This window comes from Suncus etruscus, chromosome 2, assembly GCF_024139225.1.
Source record: "Suncus etruscus isolate mSunEtr1 chromosome 2, mSunEtr1.pri.cur, whole genome shotgun sequence".
Classification (NCBI taxonomy): domain Eukaryota; kingdom Metazoa; phylum Chordata; class Mammalia; order Eulipotyphla; family Soricidae; genus Suncus; species Suncus etruscus.
The window spans coordinates 81,192,809-81,206,426 of record NC_064849.1 but is presented as its reverse complement, the minus strand read 5'-3'; the positions used below and the strand labels follow the sequence as shown (position 1 = coordinate 81,206,426).

General features: G+C 39.5%; 1 pseudogene; it reads left to right on the top strand.

Moving 5' to 3' along the window:
• Positions 1-11,917: 11,917 nt before the first annotated feature.
• LOC126001177 (60S ribosomal protein L37a-like) lies at positions 11,918-12,265 on the top strand (annotated as a pseudogene).
• Positions 12,266-13,618: the final 1,353 nt, after the last annotated feature.

The window sequence follows — 13,618 nt, the reverse complement described above, 5'->3', positions numbered from 1 at the left end:
TACCAAAAGGGCCGCGGCTGCAATTGCCCTAAGGCACTTGGGCCAGCCACTGGCTACTGTGTCCAATTTCTTTGATAAGTAGGCAACCGGTCTTTTCCACGGCCCGAGTGTTTGGGTTAAGACGCCTCTGGCCACCCCGCCTCTTTCTTCCAAAAATAAAGTGAATGGCTTACTCACATCAGGTAGAGCCAGCGCTGGGGCGGACAGCAGGGCCGTCTTGATTGCATCGAAGGCTTGTTGGCAATCAGGAGTCCATTCAAATGCTGCATCTCCCTTTGTGAGATGGTATAGAGGTGCTGCCAGGTTGGCAAAACCCGGAATCCATAAACGGCAAAACCCTGCTGTTCCCAGGAACTCACGCAGCTGTCGCCGTGTTGTTGGTGGCGGGATTTGGGCAATTACTTTTTTCCGAGCCTCCGTCAGCCATCGTTTGCCATCACGTAGGGTATATCCTAGGAACGTTACCTCCTGTCTGCATAATTGGGCCTTCTTGGCAGAGGCCCGGTATCCCAGCTGGGCTAGCTCTTGTAGCAAATCTAGAGTGGCTTGCCTGCAACTGCCCTCGGTTTCGGCAGCGATCAACAGGTCATCGACATACTCTAACAGAGTTACCTGTGGGTGTTGTTCGCGAAAAGCACGTAGGTCCTGATGCAAAGCTTCATCAAAAATGGTGGGGGAGTTTTTAAATCCTTGCGGGAGTCGTGTCCATGTCAGCTGGCCTGAGATGCCGGCCTCCGTGTCTGTCCACTCGAAAGCAAACAACGGCTGGCTAGCTGGGTGCAAGGGTAAGCAGAAGAAGGCATCTTTCAAATCCAACACAGTGTACCAAATTCTGTCTGGACTGAGGGTACTAAGCAGATTGTAGGGGTTGGGCACCATAGGGTGAATGTCTTCCACCCGGGCATTAACTGCCCTCAAGTCCTGTACTGGTCTATAGTCCCCGAGCTAGGTTTCTTGACAGGGAGGAGTGAAGTATTCCATTGGGACTGGCATTTTACCAGAATTCCTTGCTTATAGAGCTTTCTGATGTGGGGAGTTATTCCCTGCTTTGCTTCTTGACTCATGGGGTATTGCCTGATTCTTACAGGGGTTGCGGTTGCCTTTAATTCCACCACTACTGGTGCCTGTAGTTTCGCCAGCCCTAGTCCAGCAGTCTCGGCCCATGCTGCTGGTGCTATTTCTAACCACCAGTCCAGATCTGTTTTGGAGGTATGGATTTCTTCCTCAAATATTCTATACTCGTCTTCAGCTCTCATGGTTAGAATGGATGTTCCAATAGGTTGGACTTTTGGATTCCTAAAAATTACCTCAGGGCCTGTTTCCTCAAAAGTAATTTGTGCCCTTAATTTAGTTAATAGGTCTCGACCCATTAAAGGTGAAGGACAGTCTGGAATGACCAGGAAGGAGTGCTTTATTTCTCCTCTCCCCAGATCCATTGTACGACTAGTAGTCCAGGGTCTGTACTTGCTTCCATTTGCTCCCTGTACTAAATTTAGTTTGTTTGCCAATGGCCCTAATGGTTTCTTCAGGACTGAATATACTGCTCCTGAATCTAACTCAAAATCCACGGGAGTCCCCTCCACTTTAAACTTAGCCCTGAGCTCCGGGAGGGGATTGGAGCCCCGACCCCCTCATTCGGAGTCTATTGCTAGGGTTTTTGTTGAGCGAGGTTTCGGGGGTTGGGAGCACTCCCGTGCCCAGTGCCCTATCTGTCCACATCGAACACACTGGTCCTTCTCGAGCTTGCGCGGCTTTCGTCGTGATCCTAAATCGCGACGCGGGCCTGAGCTCCATCCTGGGTTCTTACGTGGGCCCAGGTCCCTGTCTGCCCTTTCTGCACTGACTGCTACGGCCAGGGCTCTTGCTATTTCCTTAGTTCTCCTGTAATCTCTCCGATCTTCCTTCCGCTCTCTCTCTAATCTTTCTTTCTCTTCCTCTTCCTTCTTACGCTTTTCTCTCTCTTCTTCCCACTCTCTACGTTCCTTTTCTAACCTTTCTTCTCTTTCTTCTTTTGTTTCTCTTTTCTCATATATCTTTTCTGCCTCTTTTAACACATCCTGCAAATTTTTGCCTTGTATGTTTTCTAGCCGCTGTAGCTTCCTTCTAATATCTGTTGCTGACTGTCCTACAAAAGCCATGATTACTGATGCCTGATGGACCTCAGAAGCAGGGTCAAATGGGGTATATCGCCTATATGCCTCCATTAGTCTTTCTAGGAAGACAGCTGGAGGCTCCTCTGGCCCTTGTATTATTTCTTTTACCTTGGCTAAATTTGTGGGCTTTCTAGCAGCTTCCCGGAGACCTCTCATGAGTGTCTGGCGATAAGTGGACAGATGTTCCCTACCTCCAGGAGCGTTGGGGTCCCAGTCAGGTCTGCGCAAAGGAAAGATGTCATCTATTTCATCAGGCCTGTCGGTGATCAGACCACCATTCCCAATCACATTTTTCCGTGCTGCGGCCAGGATTCTATTTTGTTCCTCAGTAGTAAAGAGGGTTTTTATCAGTTGTTGGCAATCATCCCAGGTTGGTTGATGAGTGTTCATTAGGGAGTCAAAAAGGTTGATTAATTTAGTAGGGTCCTCTGAAAAAGAAGGATGATTTAGCTTCCAATTGTACAAATCAGAGGAGGGAAAAGGCCAGTACTGTAAGGTAGGCATATTTCCACCATGCCCATCGGGCAAAGGAACGTTGGGGACCACTGGTCTTAGTGGCATTATAGATGCTGCAAGAGGGGCAGAGCTTTGTCCTCTTAGCTGGCTCCGGGTCCCTGCAGCTGGTCCTGTGCGTCCATCCCCTCCCTCTGAGTCAAGGGGGGAAGGTGGATAGTATGATACCTGTCCGTCTGTTGTTAAAACAGAAGGCAGGCAAGGGGCCCGGTCATGACCCTTGGTTAATAGTGGTGGTGGTGGCTGGGGAGGGGCAGTGGGAGCTGACAGTGTGGATGGTTCCCCTCTCCCGAATGCAGGCGCTGCGGTGAGCCGCCGCGTCCCCTGGTCTGCACTTCCTGCATTCCCGCAGATAGAGGCAGGAGCTGGGGTGGGCTGTCCCCCTCTTCCTAGTGCAGGTGCTGGGGTGACCCACCACGCCCCCTGACCTGCTCCCTGCTTCTCTGAACTTTCGCAAGTTGAGGGAGACGCAGAGAGGGCAGACGCAGAGAGAGCAGACGCTCTCTGCTCTGCAGACCCGGAAAGTAGCCACGCCCCCTGACCTGCTCCCTGCTTCTCCGAACTTTCGCAAGTTGAGGGAGACGCAGGGGAGACAGGTGCCTCCCGTTGTGTGGATGCGGGCTGGGCGAATCTCCGTTCTGTGGGCCTGTAAGGGGGGGGGCTCGAAAAGAAGAAGATCAGTTGTATCTGGATAAACGTTGGGGAACTGTGGTGGGCATAGAGGTGAGCCGGGAGGGGCTTGCTTCGTTATCTCCTCCGGGGCGCCTCCTTCTTGGGTTCTTACGGGAAGAATGCTATGGTTAGTAGGTGGGGGTGAGGAAGAGCGCTCAGGGTCAGGCGGCAAGGCGACCAGGCTGTCGGGAGCTGTTGGAAACAGAAAGGGGCGCATCCATTCCGGGGGGCTTTCACACAAATCTTCCCAAACAAGAATATAGGACTCCTGTTCTGGGTGTCCCTCGGGTTTGGCGAGGTAGATAACGCTTTTTACTTTCCGTACCGATGGCAAATGAAAAGAGCCTCCCTTAGGCCATTCTACACCAAAGGAGGGCCATTCGGAAGAGCAAAATGCCTGCCATTTTCTCTTCTTTATAACCCAAGATTGTTTTTTTGCCCTTTTGTTAACTTCTTTCCAGTGCTCTAGTGTAAGAGCAAGTGGTGTGGATGGTACCTGTCCCATTGCTGCCTGGTCTCACCAGCCTTATGCACAAACAGCTGTTACCAAGTCTCTCTTTCACACAGCAATATATCAAACCCTCTTTCCACACCTAACAGTGTAACAACCAACAAGGAATAAAAAAAACACAATACAGAGTCCGATTTGGAACACGAAAACAAGGGTAGGGTGTTCCGTAGAGAGAAAACAACAAACTGGGATGAGTGTACCAGAATATGAGGCTGGATTAGTCCAGTTACAAGTAAGAGGACAGAAAGAATTAGTCACAGAAGACATAGAAAAAGAATGTCCGACCACTTGAGGGAGTAGTGTATTGCTTAAACCAATGTGTGCCTAACCGGTGCTCAGTTTGTCTTGCTGGAGGGCAAGTCTATCTGGAGAGACTTGACTGAGACCCTTTATTCTTCACCAGGATTTATCTATCGGACCACGTCCTTTATGGAGAAGACAGGGTACCTGGCTCCGGGGGACTTTTGCGGTCGGACTCAGTAGCGTTAGTTTAGATACAGTTAGTGAGAGATCTTAAACAGAAAGTTTTTCGGCTCAACAGTCAAAAGACGAGCCCCAAGGGACTCACAATAGAGAAACACAATGACGATATCAGAATTGCCAGATATTCAACTCAAATCGCAAGCCAATATTCCAACAACAGTTTCAAATCCAATAATAGCGACAGAAAGCAAACCTACGACGCAGACAAACCTTTACACAGACAGACCTCCTTCCTGCAACCAGGGAACGTCTTCCCCGTTGCTTTAAATCGCCTCCTAGGCACCCTGGTGCGCGCGGCCAGGGATGTGACTTTGCGTTGGAGTTCGTCAACTCCTTTGCCACTCGGTATACGCCTCGAGTGGGAACCTCAGTCTGGGATTCCAAAGTCACACACTTCCACGACTAAGCCCCTTAGTCGAATTACCAGGTCTGTTTGCAATAGCGCGTCCCACAGATAAACCCAGAGCAAAGCACACAGGGAACTAGAGAGTGAGCTAAGGGGAGGAGGAGGGAGAAGGGATCCCAGGGAACTCACAAAGCAGACCTTGTTCACTCGTCCGGCTCGGGTGGGGTGTGTAAGGGTCTCCTGGTGGCTCGCCAAAAATGAAAAATCCGGACGACCCGACCCCCCAGTTGCCCAGCACAGAATAGTGAAAAAGGCACGTGCTCAGCAAATTGCAGGCAAGTTCCAAGTTTAATCTGATCGATCAGAGGTTCGAAACATGCTCGGAGCAGAGCAGAGGTTGCGAACCCCAAGGTCTGAAATCAAGGGGTTTTTTATACAGTTTTCAGGTGGGCTGTGTTATTTTTACAGAGGAAACAGGAATGGGCTTTGATATGGGGGAATCCGGAGGTTTTGGGGGTAGGTGTGAGTAGGGTCCAGACTTCAAGTCTCCAAGTGAGCGGGATCCAGACATTAAGTCTCCAAGATGTCTTCAGGATAATTAATGCAAGGTCTGTAAAACCATGGGGAGCCAGCAAATGGATCAGCACCTGTAACTCAGTAGATAAAAGACAAGCAGGTAGTTAACACAGAGGGGAGGGTGAGGGGGGAACATTGCATTGCATGAGAAAGAGACAGACAACTCCCATCAGGAATGTGTAGGGGAAAATATGTTTTTCACTTCTTTCACAGTCATGGATTTACTTAAATCAGGCTATGATTTCCAGAACAAAAGATGTATTACTATTATTTGAAAATTCCCAGTTTTTGCTTTCTCTGGTTGCCTTGGTCAGCCCTCCATAAGAAGAAGTTCTTTAATTTTATATCGATTAAACTCTTATTTTTTCTTAGTTTTTAATTAAAAAAGACTGCAGGTAATTTAATAATTTAATAATGTTATATTGCAACTGTGTATTTTTTGATATCCTTATATTTTCAATTGTGCATAATTTTATTGCTATGCAAAATATAGGTTATATAAAATGAAATTAAATCCCACATAGCAATGACCCTAAATTTTTTTATTTTTAATGTATTTTAATGAGGGGAACATGATTAACAGGTTTATTCATAGTTGCGTTTTAGAGATACAATAGTCTGGCACCAATTACAGCATCAGTGTCAACCTTTCTCCTCTGATGTTCCCTGAGTCCATCCCAGACCTCCACTCACAGCCTGACATCTTGACAAGCACCTTTTTAAGTTTGGTTGTTAAAGTTTGGGTGGCTCCCAATTCTTTTAAATGACATTGTTATGCATGCTTAGATATCTAACATCTGCCTGTAATATGCATTTTTAGTTTTTCAGGGAGGTCAGAATGTTTTCTTAATTGCTGTTTTTCCAGATTTGTGAAATGTGTCCTTTTCTCTTGCCAAGTCACAAACTGTCTCTTTAGAAATAAATTTTTTAAAATAATTCTGCCTCTGAGCAAGATAATACAGGAGGTAGGGCACTGCCTTGCATATTATCTTGACCCAGGTTAGATTCCTGGAACATATTGTGGTCCCCTGAGTAACAAAAGGATTGTTCCCTGAGCACAGTTTCCTGTTTCCTGGGCCAGGAAAAGCCTGACTAACCTCTCTATGTGCTCCCAAAATAAACAAATATTTTGTCTCAGACTCATTTTTTTTTATTTAAAGGTTACCAACTATCAAATTTATGTATCAATATTAATTATTTGTGTATTACTTTAATATGTTAAGTATATTTAATTTAATTAATTATTTTGCCATTTATTAACAATTAATTAATATTTTGCCATTTCCTGGGGATTTTTTGTTTATTTTTGTTTGGGGCCACACCCAGGGGCAGTCTGGGGTTACTCCTGGATCTGCCCTCAGAAATCATTCCTGGCTGTCTTGGGAGAGCATATGGGATGCAGGGAATCAAACCTGGTCTGTCCCTGGTAGGCAACTTACAAGGAGAAAGCCCTACCACTCTGCTATAGCTCAAACCCCAATTTCCTGTATTATTTTTATTTTTAGTAACACTCCCATGAATGTTACTCTTTCATTGAGTGAGGAATAAAATAGTATTTTCGCCACGGATCTAACTGAATTTTAAAATCATTGATTAAGTTTTCCTCTTTTTAAATTTGCCAATAACTTCTAGCCTCTGGTAAGGGTTAAAATCGACTCTTTTGGTGCTTTTCCCTGTTCACATTCATCAAGGAAAAGCAAATAATTCAGCTTTGTGTTGTATTTTCATCTCTCTGAAAGAAAATTCCTCATGCCTGAAATCCCATAACTCAGAGTTCACAAAATCTCTTTCACTTTCCATAATCCTATATCTCATTGCTACCATTTTAAAAAGTCTAACTTGAATATCAATTTCTCAAGAGATCATTTCTAATTATTCTATGAATATACCTCTCTCCCACCAAACTCATTCAAGATGATCGTCTTCCACCCTTTAGCGCATATTATTTGTTCCTGTCAAAGGTTATAATTTCAACGTATTTTTTTTTCAAATTCATTAGAACTTCTTTCAACATGTAAAATTATAATTTAAAATATCTTGGTAATTGTGTTGGCAATGAAGTTGTGGTTGTTAAAAATACATTGGAAACATATGTGAATTTCAGCCTGTGTAAAACTTTCATTGTCTCCATATAGAATACACAGAATATAGTTTCAGATGAACCAAATTCTGATTCTTGTTTATTCATATATGCTTTCGCTTTATTTTGATCTGGTAGCCACATCTGGCATTATTCCGGGTTTATTGCTTATTGCTATGTATTATTTGGGGTCATCACTGGGGTACTCTAGAGTCTAGCTGGGTTTCCAGGTATTATGCAGGTTCACTGCATGCAAGAAAAGCCACTTATCTACACTGTACCACCTCTACAACCTCTTTATGGACTTGCATTTAATTTATAATATATTTTGTTAGAGTTTAGATAACACCATTAGAGGAGTAATTACATGAATTATTATGATGCAAAAAGTTGCTCTAACAATGTGTCAAAGACATTCCACCACTGCTCCAATTCCCTTCTAGTTGATTTTCTGTTTAAGAGATTTGTTATATTGCTTCTGATAAATGGAAAAGATATTATAAAATTGAAGTCACTCCCATTTAAGTGCTTTGACAACTAAATGTAGGACAATTCACATTTTAAGAACATTTGGGTAAAAATATTTTGAATTAGTGAGAATCCCATCTAACAGAATTTACAATAGGAATTTACAATAGGAAAAGTTATTGAGGGAGATAGAAATAGGAACAAGAAAGATTTGTTGCAAAGCTATTTTCCTCAGGGAGATGTCAGGAGTCAATAGGCAAGTTCCCTAACTCCTGCTGAATGACTGCTTCAAGATTTCATTTCAGAGAGAGAGACAGCTCTGTAAGTAACTTAAGTCTAGGTTTAGTGATATGGAGCTTATCTTAAACAACTCCATTTGGGGCCTGTTTTATTGATTTAGCACTAGAAAAAATATTTTGTAGCAGAATTGCTACAAACACTTTTTATAGTCTTTCAACCTTATTTTTATTAAATATTTATCTTTTTAAACTATGAAATTGAGATCAACTACCAAAACAAAACAAAATGAAATCATATTATTTATAAACTTTATATAAACAAATAAATTTACACAGTTGTTTATAATACAGTCGTTTGAAGAATTCAATGTTTCAACACCAATCCCACCACCAGTATAATATTTTCTCCACATCATTTTCCCCGTTCTCCATTCAACCACAATCCACCCACATTTGCAAGCACAAAATAATTTATTTTATATAATTTATTACAATAAAATGGGTAATTGAATAATCACAAATTTATTTTGTTAAACAAAATCTGTGAAACTTTTTATATCTCATAATGGGATAGGTAAAGTTATTATCTTACGGTTTAATAAGATATTTGTTCCACCTTGGATCTGCTATGTTACTATTTTTGTTTCTGAGCTTAATTGGATTCTATAAAATGTTTTCATATAATTTGTTGTATTACTACTAAGCTCTCAGTATTGTGAAATTTGGAGGTGCTGTGTAGCCTTGTTTGTGCCCATAGCCTGCGTAATTAGTAGAACTTGGCTGATGAGTTTCATGGCCTTGGTTTGGCTTCTATGTATTTGGAGATTAGTTGTGAAACTTTTAATCTATTTTATTATTACATTTTAGCAGCTGTGGGTGATACGGATGCTAGTGCTTCCAGCAAGTAGTACAGAGATGGAGCAGAGGTGGCTTCCCATCACATCTCAGAAAATACTTTTCCAACTTTAAGGAAAATTATTGTTTTTTTAAATAATACAAAACATAGTGGCAATGGATCTGTATACTGATATTATAGATGGCACTGTATCATTTATTATGCTTCCAAAAATATGGGAAAATGTTAATATTGTTTATTTAAAATACCTTATTTTCCAGTGTATAAGACGACATTTTAACACATGAAAAACTTCTTAAAAGTCAGGGGTCTTCTTATACGCAGCAGCCTGTTGAAACTTACTCTAGCTTCAGGAATGAGTGATCCACCCCTCTTACTGTTACATCCCATCCAGTTGCCAGGAGTCATCACTCTATCCTCTGCTTCTCCTCATTTATCTTTCAGGGCACACAGAGGAGCTGAGTTACCTAGTGCTGCATCACATCCAGTCTCAGGGTGTCATCTCTGGTATGCAGCTCAGTCCTCTGTTCAGCTTTTATGGAACACAGAGGGGGCTCTCTGTTTCCCTCTTGCTGTCCTATTAATCACTGTACCCCAGCCAGCTGCTCTTGGAGAGGGCCCCTCTCCCTGTTCTCCATGTAGATCAAAATTAAAAAATCACAGTCACTCACTACAAATGACAAATATAAAATGATTGTTGTCACTCCACTCCAAACATAAATATATGTTTAATAATCACATATTAAACATATATGCTTAATGTGCTTTATTAAACATACACTGTTAAACTTTGAGGGTTATACTCTTTTTCTATTATAATTTTTAATTTAAAGCACTTGTGCTTTAAAATATAGCAAATATAGCCCAAACCCTATATTTTAACAGGAAAAGTAGGTGGTCGTCTTATACGCCCAGTCATCTTATACACCAGAAAATATAGCATATTACAGTATTAGGTATATTCATATTTAAGCCATTTAAAGATTTTTAGTAATTTAAATTTAAAATATTTAATTTAAGAATGAAAGAAACCAATAATAAATAAATTAAATTAACACAATTTATTAATTTCATTTTAAAGTTATCAATAAATATCCATTTCTTTTATATTTTAATTATTTAAATATAGTTTACATATCTTTATTAATAAAAGTAACACATAATAAAATAAAAAATAATAATTGAATAAAGAAATAAAATAAAGAAAAAGAAATTATTACAATGATTCTAGATTATAATAAAATACTAAATATATTATTTAGAGCTGCCTGCATTATGCATATATATATAAACAATTATATGTATTACAAAGAAATTTTCATGAGACATGAGATAGTAAATAGTAAGTTGTAAATGACTTGAATGTCACCTAAAGATTAATAGTAACTAAATTTTCATTGAGATATAACATAGTATCTGAAAGTTTAACTTTTTAAATTACAGGAAAATGATAGCCAATGTTATAAAATTTTCTTCAACCTTTCATACTACTTATATTTGATCTTTTACTTTTTAATGAATCTTTTACTTTTTAAGTGAAAGGGTTTCTAGAGTCATTATACAAGTAATAAGATTTTTGCTTTCTATTTTTTTTTATAGTTTTTAAGATCTTTTTTCTTTAAAATATTTTGTCTTCTGGTTATTAAGTACATGTAAGTCAACATTTATAATACCATCTTATTTGTGTTAGAGGTAAAAATCATATGGCAAGATATTATATGATAGAATAAATTAATATTTAGAGAAAAGTTTTCCAAAATATAATTCAAAACTAAATGCAAGAACTAACAGAGTTGGCTGAATTGATTTACTTATTAATGATGTGAAAACTGTTAGCTATATTTTAGACACAAAGTTTATCTGATTTTTAATCTTATCTGATCTTAACTAAGTAATTTTATAAGATTCACATGTATTATAAGTATTTAGAAAAATATAGAGAAGTTCATTTGTACTTGAATCCCCTACCCTTATTACTAATCTTAAATCAAACTTACCCCTATCCATATCCCTAACCCTATCCTTAGCTTTACACAACCTCTATCTATACTCCTAACCTACCCTTAAAACTAAATGTAACTCTACCCCTGCCACTAAGCAAATACAGACCTATTACCCCTTTGAATAACAAACAAAAAATAAATTAAATAATTATGTGTATCAGTACAAACTAAAAACTTAGGAGGATAGTAAAAATATGAACTCTATTTGGAAATTTATAAAGATCAATTTTATTTTAAATATAATAATTTTATTGGGGCATTGTGTTTTCTTTAAATATATATAGGTTATAATTTTTAAACATTTATACTTTAATTTTACTTTTCATGACTACATCATATCATCACCAGATAGCCAGCTCCCTTCACCCCTCTCCCAAAGCTGCATCCAACCAGATCCCTCACTTGTATGCACAGTTCTGAAGACAAAATATCCAATTATGATGACTTTGACAACTTGTTGTTATCTTACTTTGTATCTTTATAGCTCATATATGAGAGGTCTTTTAATTTAATTGTGGAGCTGGTAATGCCCACAAAATATTGTGATAAATAAAAAGTTACACCTGAAATTGCACAAAATTGTAAATCAATGAAATTTTAAATTTTTCCAAGAACTGCATATTTTCATTTTTATAGTTATATAAATTAAAATATGTATGCATAATTTATACTGACACATTATATGTAAATTTCAAAACATACATAAAATAAAAAAATCTTACAAATGATGTAGTGAGACTGAGAAAAGTATAATTAAGAAAAATGTTTAAGGGGCCGGGTAGGTGGCGCTGGAGGTAAGGTGTCTGCCTTGCAAGCGCTAGCCAAGGAAGGACCGCGGTTCGATCCCCCGGCGTCCCATATGGTCCCCCCAAGCCAGGGGCGATTTCTGAGCGCATAGCCAGGAGTAACCCCTGAGCGTCAAATGGGTGTGGCCCAAAAACCAAAAAAAAAAAAAAAAGAAAAATGTTTAAAAAAAAACAGAATAGCTCTCTGCGTCCTGCGGTGGTTTGAGGGAAGATGGCTAATTGCACGAAGAAGGTGGGGATCATGGGTAAATATGGGACGCGTTACGGCGCTTCCCTCCGGAAGATAGTGAAGAAGATCGAGATCAGCCAGTACACATGCTCCTTCTGCGGCAAGACCAAGATGAAGAGACGGGCTGTAGGCATTTGGCACTGCGGTTCCTGTATGAAAACCTTCCCAGGTGGCGCTTGGACCTACAATACACACTTCTGCTATCACAGTTAAATCTGCCATCAGAAGACTGAAGGAATTGAAAGACCAGTAGATCTCCATTCAGAAACATTGTTGGCCTATAATAAATGGGTTAATTTATGTAAAAAAAAAAAACAAAAACAAAAACAAAACAAAACAAAAAAACAGAATAGGGCCAGGAGAGATAGCACAGCGGGCGTTGCCTTGCCAGCAGCCAATCCAGGACCAAAGGTGGTTGGTTCGAATCCCAGTGTCCCATATGGTTCCTCGTGCCTGCCAGGAGCTATTTCTGAGCAGACAGCCAGGAATAACCCCTCAAACCACCGCAGGACGCAGAGAGCTATTCTGTTTTTTTTTAAGCACCGCCGGGTGTGGCCCAAAAACCAAAAAAAAAAAATAAATAAAAGAACAGAATAGGCCAATAAAAGTATAAAAGTGTGTTTTATCCTTAAAAGGTAATATTGAATTTGTTCATTAGTATTATTTTATAAATATTTATTAAGTATATACATTAGTAATTACACCATGATAAAATATATATGCAAAAATCACTTTAATGACAGAAAATTCAATATATGTGAAGCATTAATTCAATATTAAAAAACTATAAAATCCCTTAGCATGATATAAATTAACTTTATTTTCTGTGAACTAACTTGTTTTTTATTGAAAAAACTTAGAAAGATGCAAAAAAGGGGAGAAGAAAATAAATTCATGTTTAAGAGAGAACATTGACTTAAAAAAGTAAATCTCTAAAAAAAATTTTTTTTTTTTTTGGTTTTTGGATCACACCCAGTGACACTCCAGGCTATGAGCTCAGAGATGGCCCCTGGCTTGGGGGACCATATGGGATGCCAGGGGATCAAACCGCCCTCTACAGATTTTTCTATGACCTATTGCAGGGATTGAACCTAGGTCAATTGAACCTAGGTTAAGTACTTTACTCACTGTATCTCTCCAGCCCATAAATACCTAATTCAATAGCAATGTGCAGAGATGTTTATTATGACTCTTAGAAAAGCTTCTTTAACTTTATTTTTCTTGCAAAACAGATCTCAAGACTATAAGTTCCCTAAGCTTGTCTTTGAGGCTCTTTCAAACCTCAATGATAATCTAGCTGTATTTGAGTATTCTTGATGAGATGTTTGTTTCATGTTAGTGTTTTGTATTCTCAGCTTTTCAACTGTAAGCAATGAAAAATTGTTTTATCCAGTTTAAATAGTAAACATTGGGTAGAAAAATATTAGATTTATGCTCCAGTGGCACAATTGGTTAGTGTGAGATACATATTACAATAAAATATTAAGTTTTAATAAGATCGAAGAAATACTTAAATACTAGGAGTAGAAAAAGTAAGTATATTTGAGCAGTATACATAAAAATATTACTCAACTCTTCAACAGGGAAGTCTGCACCATGCATAATGGACTTCTATTAAATCATCAGGTTCCAATACCAGAATCCTGGATAGATATGGATTGGTAATCGGTCCAACCAATGAGT